The sequence below is a fragment of the Crocuta crocuta genome, unplaced genomic scaffold, assembly GCF_008692635.1.
Source record: "Crocuta crocuta isolate KB4526 unplaced genomic scaffold, BGI_CrCroc_1.0 scaffold475, whole genome shotgun sequence".
In the NCBI taxonomy this organism is placed as follows: domain Eukaryota; kingdom Metazoa; phylum Chordata; class Mammalia; order Carnivora; family Hyaenidae; genus Crocuta; species Crocuta crocuta.
Window position 1 is genome coordinate 1388273 of NW_027529518.1, and position 10219 is coordinate 1398491.

The following is a 10219-nucleotide window of genomic DNA, read 5'->3' on the forward strand; positions in this document are numbered from 1 at the left end:
GGGAGATACAGACTCTGAAACAGGCTCCAGGCCCTGAGCTGGCAGTCAGCACAGAGCCCGACGCGGGGCTCGAACCCACGAACCGCGAGATCATGACCTAAGCAAAAGTCGGACGCTTAACCGACTAAGCCACCCAGGCGCCCCTCCAGTTTCCTATCTTTAAAAGAAGAGGAACACCCAGGCTGGGGGTGGAGCAAGAGCATTTTCTGGAAGGAGATGCAACCGACCACGGGGCTGGCGGGGCTGCTCTTCCCAGGACCTGGGACCTGGAGAGCAAGGTCAGGGCCTGCAGCCCACAGAGCAGGTGCNNNNCTCAGAGTGGGCTCAGGGAGACCCAGGTGCTTCTTCCAGGTGTCCCACTTCGTTAGCAATATAATCATTTAGGTGTTTTGTGCTGGGAGGCAGGTCGGGAAGAGGGACGAGGCACTCAGGCGGCTGCCTCCTTTGCCACCATGGAGGCCTTGCTGTCCTCTGATGGGGAAGGCCCGAAGGGGCCGAAGGACAGGCTCCCTCCTGTCTGCCGCCTCCCGGCCACTCCCCATCCAGAAACCAGCTCTCCACTCGCTGGAACGGACAGGCTCCTGGGGGACTGCGTCTCTGCCCCCATCTTGGGCCTTCTGCCTTTGCCAAGCCAGACCACCCCCCCACCCCCGGCGGGGCTGCCGTCTCAGCCTCCCAGGCCCCGGACATTGGCCCAGCCAGGCCCAGGGTGGGGCAGGCATGCCGGCCCCAGTTTCTCTTTTGTCCATCCCCCTTCTCTGCCCCGCTGGGGGGCCTGTCTCCCCCAGAGACTGTTTACTGAGTGCCCAGCCAGGTGGATCACCTCTGAGGTGCTGGATGCAGGGACCAACATTGGCTCATCCTTTCCCCTTTCTCCCCAGGATGAGTTGTCAGGACTGCTGACTGTTCAGAGCTTGGGCCGGTTGTGGGACACAATTGTACAATCAGAAGATAAAGCCACACCGAACAATCAAAAAAAAAAAAATGAACAGAGCTTTGATCCAATCTAACTTCCATAGTTCAGTTTTACTAATTGACCAGTAACACCCTTTATAGCGCACCTTTACCCTTGAGCACAGGATCCAGGCTAGGATCACATATTGCACTTAGTTGTCATGTTTCATTCATCTCCTCTAGTCTGAAACACTCGCACAGTCTTTCTTCTATGACACTGAGATTTTTGAAGAATACAGTCCTCTTTTGTTTTAATGCTCCTCATTTGGAGATTGTCTACTATTTCCTCATGTTTAGATTCACAGTATGCATTCCTCCTAGACAACTACATAATTGATGCTATGTCCTTCTTAGAGCATGATATTGGGAGGCACGCGATGTCTGTCTGCCCTCCATGGGTGATGTAAATGTTGATCAGCCAATTGAGTTGTTTTCTGAGTTTCCCACTTTACAATTACTATATTTTTTTCTAGCAACTAATTAGCAGTCCATGGAGAGATGTTTTAAGAATGATGCAAATATTCTGATTCTCATCAAAATTTCCCCTTTGTTTTAGCATCAGTTGATGATTTCCTGCCTAAACCAATCTTTTCTGTGATGGTTGAAAAACGATGATTTTTCCAACTCCAGCGCTTCCTCCCCATTTGATACTCAGGCTTTCTTATCTTTTAAAACAGCTTTATTAGCTGTTTGCTCTGGATGGGGATGCTGGTGTGACATATTGCGGTCAAAATGAGCTTGCTGATCTCAGTGGGGATAATTAGGGGCCTGGGTTAGCAAAGACAAGATGAGGGCACCGACCCAACATAGACACGATGGGGGTGACTACCGGAATCCATAGCAGGACCTGTGTGGTAATCAGAAATTATCATTTGCAAGGATCTTGGCATTGTGTAATTGAGCAGGAGCCTTAGGACACAAATAGATCCTTCTATAACAGACAGAACTCCTGATTTAGTGAATGAAAACCTGACTTGATCTACTACAACAGTGAGTCATAATCTTTCACCCAATTACCAGATCTAACTTGATTTACAAATTTAGGGCCCCGTAAATGAAAGGGAGGCCAGGTACCCTTAAGGAAGAACCACCCCTCCCAACTATGTATGCATTTTTTTCCTAGCTTTCCCCCAGTGAACCTACAGCCATTTTCCCTGGTGAAAGGGAAATACCACAAATTGTGAAGAATAGGAAGTCCTAGCTCTGAGTTAAACACTGATTTCTGGACAGCCAGGACACAATAGTTACCAGTTGCTGACTTTTTGGGTCAGTGTCGACAAGATATAAGTGCAGCTTTTGACTCTTGTCGGTCTCACCATAGGCCCAGTGACACTGCCAAACCCAATCCAGCAGAAACATCTTCAGTTCCTGAAGATATAAATGCAATGCATGTCCTCAGTAAATGACAGAATTCTTACCTGGTCTCCTGGAGCCACAGAGACAGCGATTTTAATACTATTACAGAAGAGGGGCCCCTGGGTGGCTCAGTCAGTAGCCATCCAACTTTGGCTCAGGTCATGATCTCACACTTTTTGAGTTTGAGCCCCACATTGGGATCCCTGCTGACAGAGCAGAGCCTGCTTCTGATCCTCTCTCTCTGCCCGTCCCCTGCTCACATGTGTTCATGCTCTCCCTCTCAAAAATAATGTTTAAAGAAAAGACTATTACAGAAAAAAAGGGCCAAGTGGAAACACCTGGAGCTCCAATTCCCTAACAGGAAAGCAGTGCTGCCTCCCTGGTAGATAGAATGGCAGAGATAAGTGTTATCATCAATGACCTGAGAGATGTAGGAGTGATGATTTAATTCATATTTGGCTACTTTAAAAGGCAAGTGGGTCTGAAAGTGACCTTAGATCATCATTAATTGTATGTCAACTCTAATTGTGGCTACTGTTCCAGATATGATCTTATAAACACATGGCAAGTAACATTGATCTAATGAAAGCATTTTCTATATATGTCAGGCAGGATGGGGCTAGGGTGAGGTGAGTGAGGCACTCACCTCAGACACAAAAATGCAGAGAATGTCAAAACACTCAGTAACCAAGAAAAATAGTATTTTAATGTAATATTTTATAAAACTAAAATGCAAAAAATCCATAACCTACAAAACCCCAAATTTTAAATAGAGACAGAACTAACACCAGCCAGAGAACACCGGAAGCAGACCACCAATGTCTTGCCACAGTGTATGTCAACTCTTCAGCTGTGCGCCACTAATTGTCAGGGAATATTGATCATCTCATCATCCCATGGGACATCATTATGCTAGTCTTCCATCGATGACATCATGTTGACTGAATCTGGAGAGCAAAAATTAACAGGTACCCCCAGATACTGGAAAATGCATAATTCTCCAGAAAATACAAAGTTCCACTGACACCTCAGTAAAATTTGGGGGAGGGAGGCCAGTATGTCCACTGATCTGGGACACACAGGATATCCTGTCCATTGTGAGTGAACAGTTGTTGCATCTTGGACCCCCTGCCATTTAATGGGCTTCAGTGGATGTCCGAGGTAACATATATCACATTTGATTGGCTGCTTCATTCCATTCACTGGCCTACAAAGCTGTAGCCCTCCATCTTTGAGAAGGCCCAGAGCAAGAGATGGTGCTCCATCTGGTCCATGCAGCAGTGGGGGTGGTTCTACCACCTGGCCCTTGTCATCCAATAATCCCCGTGGTGCCAAATACATTTCTCGCAGATTGGGATTTTATGACAACACGTGGAGAGTCCATAACAGTGAGTCACAGCAAGAAATCCCTGGAGCTCGGGAACAAACCTATGTTCTTTGAAGGAAGTAACTTTTCTCCTTTAAAGCCATTTCCTGTCTTGCTTCTCGTTTCTGATTGGGACTGAATTTCTAACATATATCTCCAAGGGACCACATAACCCAGACTGCCTGTCATAAATTTCATGCTGAGATCTGCCTAGCTATAAACTCAGGTGTGCTCTGAAGCAGTTCATCTTCAGTGGAAGCTGTGTGCTTGGAACTTATAGCTATAGTTCCAGTGACTCACACCTCATGGAGGTTCACGGCTTGTTTACAACTGGCTCTGCATAATATGCCTGCAATGGGCAGAAGTGAACTGTTCCACAATTATAGCCCTGAAGGGTATTTCTGAGGGACAACAGAAAAAGGAAAATCCTCCCAGTGGGCAGAACTTCAAGGAGTACTTCTGGTCTACTTTGCTTGCTTGGCCTGTAGGCCAGGATCTAGACTGGGAATTGGAAAACTTTTTTTTTCTAAGGGTCCAAAAAGTAAGTATTTTCAGCTTTGTAGGCCACATCCGATCTCTGTCACAACTGTTCAACTCCACCCTTGCAGTTCAAAGACAACCATAAATCGTATGTAAATATATGGATCTGCTTGTTTTCCAATAAAACTTTATTCACAAAACCAGGTAACAAACAAGTTTTCCAGCTTCTCATCTATACCAATTGGCAGAGGTTAATGGTTTGGTCAGACGGTTATGGATATGGAATCGAAAGTGGAGGATCGGTAACAAGTTTAACCTCTTAATTTGGGGCCCACAGAACCCTAAATGGCCTGAAGATAGAACAATATAATATCATATAATGCCAGTTTCTTTAGTAATCTTACGTGTTTTATATGTTGCGTTTAAAGATACTATTCCAGGGGCACCTGGGTGGCTCAGTCGGTTGGGCGTCCGACTTTGGCTCAGGTCATGATCTCACGGTTCATGGGTTTCAGCCCCCCGTCGGGCTCTGTGCTGACAGCTAGCTCAGAGCCTGGAACCTGCTTCGGATTCTGTATCTCTTTCTCTGACCCTCCCCTGCTCACGTTGTCTGTCTGTCTGTCTGTCTGTCTCTCAGAAATGAATAAAACATTAAAAAACTGTTTAAAGTGTGTTATGAACCATGTTAAAGGTTCATAAGAAAATAGCTTAAAATTATGAAAAAAAATAAAGATACTATTCTGAGAAAGGGTCCATAAACAATACCAGACCTACCAAAGCCTTTGAAAGATGAACATGTTAAGAACTTAAAATGGGCCTAGACACTGAGAATTCACATGTCCCAAGTAGCATGCAGCCCCCAAAGGCCCTAGTCTCCATTGCAGAGGAATGGGACCAGGAGGGTCAGGGAAAGCAAATACNACTGGTCACTTCAAAGTACAGTACTTTACGGGGCACCTGGCCAGCTCAGTTGGAAGAGCATGAGGCTTTTGACCCCGGGGTCATGATTTCAAGCCCCACATTGGCTGTAGAGATTACTTAAATAAAACTTTAAAAAGTATAGTAGAGAATCCAGAAATGGACCCCCAAATGTATGGCCAGCTAATCTTTGATAAAGCAGGAAAGAGTATCCAATGGGGAAAAAAAGACTCTTTAGCAAATGGTGCTGGGAGAACAGCAACATGAGGAAGAATAAAACTGGACCACTTTCTTACACCATACACTAAAATAAAATGGATGAAAGATCTAAATGCAAGACAAGAAACCATCAAAATCCTAGAGGAGAAAACAGGCAGCAACCTCTTTGACCTCGGCCACAGCAACTTCTTACTAGACATGTCTCCAAAGGCAAGGAAACAAAATCGAAAATGAACTCTTGGGACCTCATCAAGATAAGAAGCTTCTGCATAGCGGGGCGCCTGGGTGGCTTAGTCGGTTAAGCGTCCGACTTTCGCTTAGGTNGGAAGATATTTGCAAACGACATACGGGATAAAGGCTTAGTATCCAAAATCTATAAAGGACTTACCAAACTCAACACCCAAAAAACAAATAATGCAGAAAAGAAATGGACAGAGGACATTGAATAGACACTTTTCCAAAGATGACATCCAGATGGCTAACAGACATGAAAAGATACTCAACATCACTCATCATCAGGGAAATACAAATCAAAACCACAATGAGACACCACCTCACACCTGTCAGAATGGCTAAAATGAACTCAGGAAACAACAGATGTTGGCAAGGATGTGGAGAAAGGAGAACACTTTTGCACCCTTGGAGGGAATGCGGACTGATGCAGTCACTCTGGAAAACAGTATGGAGGTTCCTCAAAAAGTTAAAAATAAATCTACCCTATAATCCCGCAATTGTGGTATTAGGTATTTATCCAGATGATACAGGAGTGCTGATTCAAAGGGGCACATGTTATAGCAGCGCTATCAACAATAGCCAAATTATGGAAAGAGCCCAAATGTCCATTGAGTGATGAATGAAGAAGATGTGGTGTATGTATACAATGGAATATTACTCAAAAATCAAAAAGAATGAATTCTTGCCATTTCCAACAACGTGGATAGAACTAGAGTGTATTATGCTAAGTGAAATATGTCAGAGAAAGACAAATAACATATGATTTCAGTCATATGTGGAATTTAAGAAACAAAACAGATGAACATAAGAGAAGGAAAGGAAAATAGGCTAAGATAAAAACAGAGAGGGAGGCAAACCAGAAGAGGCTCTTAATATAGAGAACAAACTGGGTTGTTGGAGAGGAGATGGGGGGGGATGGACTAAATGTATGATGGGCATTAAAGAGGACACTTACTGGAATGAGCACTGGGTGTTATATGTAAGTGAAGAATCACTAAATTCTGTTCCTGAAACCAATACTATCCTATATGTTAACTAACTTGAAACTAAAAAAAAAAAAAAAAAGTACAGTACTTTATGAGAGGCTCTGAATTTGTTGCTTCCAATGATAAGTTGGGTCAAAATCCATGAGATTGACTGATTTTATGTACATCATCACAGAAGCAATAGGTCTCATAGATTGTTGGAAAGGTTTACTGAAGACTCAGCATGGTACCACCCAGGAAATGAACACCTTGCATGGTTGGGATGATGTGCTATGGGATGTGAAATCACTCCGAAACAACCAACAGCACATAGTTGATGCCGTTTCTCATGGTCAGAGTGCATGGGTCTGGGGTCCAGGAGCTAAAAAAGGTCAGTGGCTCCTCCTGTGGACCATTAAACATAACTGATGAAACTTTTGTTTCCCATACTTGCAACTTAAAAGTTGAGGGCAGCAGTATCTATGGTAGACCCTGCCAGTAACGATAATTTCATCAGCATCAAAAGCCCTGGCATCACATCACCAGATAATGGAAGAGTATAGACAAGACTATCTGAGAGCTGAGTATGAATCAGATTACGTTCTTGGGGATTCCAAGAGATAAGGGGGTGAGGATTGGTATAGGGGAGAACTGAAGATTCCACAAGACTTGATGGAAGCAAATCGAGCGAAATGCTGTGGGTGACTTATTCTGACCACATTGTGATTATTTAGACATAATAATGGTGTTTTTCTCCATGAAATCTGTGAATTTTACAGTCATACAAGTAAAGGAACCATGACTTAACCATGACTTATGTTTTACAATTTATATTGCTGTTTTTGACAGTTTTACCTCTTTTAACTTTTAACATTTTTGTGTCTCTGAGAAGGCTCCTTGGTCCATGCCATACCCACCTTTACCTTTAAGATGAGAAGGAACAAGCTCAGTCTTCCTCTTGTGTATCTCTTTTACTTAATTCAGTTCTGACCCTGTCTACGTGGAGACAGCATCACATCCCACAGGTTAAAGGCTCGGTCCCACAAGACTACTCCCACCCCAGCTCAGATGCCAACAGCAAGTCCAGGTTGTCACCTGTGTCTCTGACCCACCCACTGTAAATCAGAGATTCCCCCACCCCCCCTCGGGTTCAATTAATTTTCTAGTGTGGTTCACAGAACTCAGGAAACCAGTTTACTCACTGTTTACCAGTGTATTATAAAAGGATATGGTAAAGGATACTGATGAACAGCCAGATTAAAAGATATAAAAGGTAATGTCTGGAAGGGTCCCAAGCACAGTAGCTCCTGTCCCTATGGAGTTGGGGCGGGTCACTCTCCCGGTCAGTGGATGTGTTTGTCATCCTGGAAGCTCTCTGAACCTCGTACTTTTGAGATTTTAGGGAGGCTTCTCGTGAGGCATGATTGACCATTAACTCCATTCCCAGCCCCTCTCCCCTCTCTGGAGAACAAGTAGTGGGGCTGAAAATTCCAAGCTTCTAATCATGGCTTAGTGACCAGCTCCCATCCAAGAGTCACCTCATTTGAACAAAAAGGCACTTCTATCACCCAGGAAATTCCAAGGGATTTAGGAAGTCTGTGTCAGGAACTGGGGGTCAAAGACCAAATATTAGAACAAAAGATGTTCCTGGTGCTCTTATCACTAAGGAAATTACAAGGGTTTTAGAAGCCCTGTGTCAGGAACTGGGGACAGAGACCAATATATATTTTATCTATTATGTCACAGTGAGTACGTCTCACGTTACTCCAGGCTGATGTGGTCTGGGGCACATAGATTATAATACAAGTTTGTGCTTAGTGATACGTATTCTTGCAGTGTTCACCATAACAAGATTCTTAGCTCCTTGAGGACAGGGTCTATATCTTATATCAGGGCTACTCAAAATGTATTCAGTGGACTATTTGTTACCAGACCATGCCTAGATAAATTCAGGAAATAAGATTAAGGATTTAAGATTTTTATAGAAATTTGGGGCACCTGGGTGGCTCAGTTGGTTGAAAATCAAAACCTCTTGATTTCAGGTCAGATCACGATCCCAGGGTTGTGGTATTGAGCCCCATATTGGGCTCTGTGCTAAGTTTGGAGACTATTTAAGACTCTCTCTCTCCCTCCCCCCTCTTCCTCCCTGCTCTCTGCTGCTCTCCCCCCACTCTCGCCCTCTCTCTCTCTCTAAAAAAATTTATATAAAAATTTAAAAAATGTTATATACNCACTTTGACAGACATTATTGTGGCAAATGTTGTCTGACCTACTGCTTCAACAAACCCGAAGACAAGTAATTATATATGGGTCAATAAAAGACATGAACTAACGTTTAATTGTTGAATTTTTTTCCAGTCACTTAAAAGAGTGGTCTTTATCAAATTGAAGAACGCACCATTTTCTTTAATAAACTACACATACTTTGGCAGAAAAAAAAAATGTTATAGAAATTTGGCAAGTTAGTTTTCATGTCTACAGAAGCTTTTAAATTTTTGGATTTTTACTCTCTATGCCTTGGTGATTTTTAAAAGTATTCTTCTAATGGTTAATTTTTATTAATGAATTGGAAATTTTTAGAAAAGTGCTTCACCACACATTTTGAGAAGTGCTACTTTTATACAACTTTTTAACAGGTTTTTATGTTTTTATTTTTTATTTTTGAGAGAGAGAGAGAGAATGGGCGAGGGTCAAGGATAGAGGGGGGACAGAGGACCCAAAAGTAGGCTCCATGCTGACAGCAGAGAGCCCTATGCAAGGCTTAAACCTATGAACCGTGAGATCATGACCTGAGCCAAAGTCAGACACTTAACCAACTGAGCCACCCATGTGCCTCAACTTTTTTCTTTTAGATATGAAATCTTTGAGTTTCATTTTGAGGCCAGTCTTTACATTTTAATTAGAAAGGCTGAAATCTGAATAATGATATGGGCAAAATATTACCAAAGAAATAAGAGGAAGGATGCAAAATAGAAAAATAGATTGTTGGCATAGATTACCAATAGTCGTGCATACCATAACAGCCACCATCAGATAGTTCTTTTAGCTCAACTTATTTCAGACGATGGGCAAATGATAAGTTGTAACATCTCTTGGTTCTAACGTGAATTTTTTTCTTTACAAAGGAAAAAAAAAGGGATTCTGTGTTCGGATTTAGTCCACAGAACAGATTTGTTTTTGTGAAACCATATTTTTTGATATACATAAGTTTACTCTGAAAGATACTTTGTAGGGGCGCCTGGGTGGCTCAGTTGGTTAAGTGTCCGACTCTTGATCTCAGTTCAGGTCTTGATCTCAGGGTTGTGAGTTCAAGCCCCACGCTGGGCTCCACACTGAGCATGAAGCCTACTTTAAAAAAAAAAAAAGGTACTTTGTAAAGCCTTTTTTAAACTTATGACTTCTAAAATATATTTTTTCAATGGTAGATCTTATACTGCTTCAACTTCTGTTTGGTCTAGTAAGATACTGGTTCTTAAATGTATGACTTATATGCATTAAGATAGCCTTAATGTATTTCATGCATTTCTCCCAGGACAAAGAAAATTCTGAAAACTGACTTGTCTCAGCAAAATAATGAATAAAAATTATGTCTAATAACTAGACTATTAATTCATTCAACACGTATTGGACACCTGTGGACCAGATGCCCAAAGATAGGCCAGGGTACAGAAATGTAATTTTAACTTCCCTACAACCAAGGATCCTCTTATTTCGTACCCCAATAATG

General features: G+C 42.7%; 1 pseudogene; it reads left to right on the forward strand.

Moving 5' to 3' along the window:
- Positions 1 to 2360, forward strand: part of LOC144228905 (BOS complex subunit NCLN-like) — a 4419-nt pseudogene extending 2059 nt beyond the window's left edge.
- Positions 2361 to 10219: the final 7859 nt, after the last annotated feature.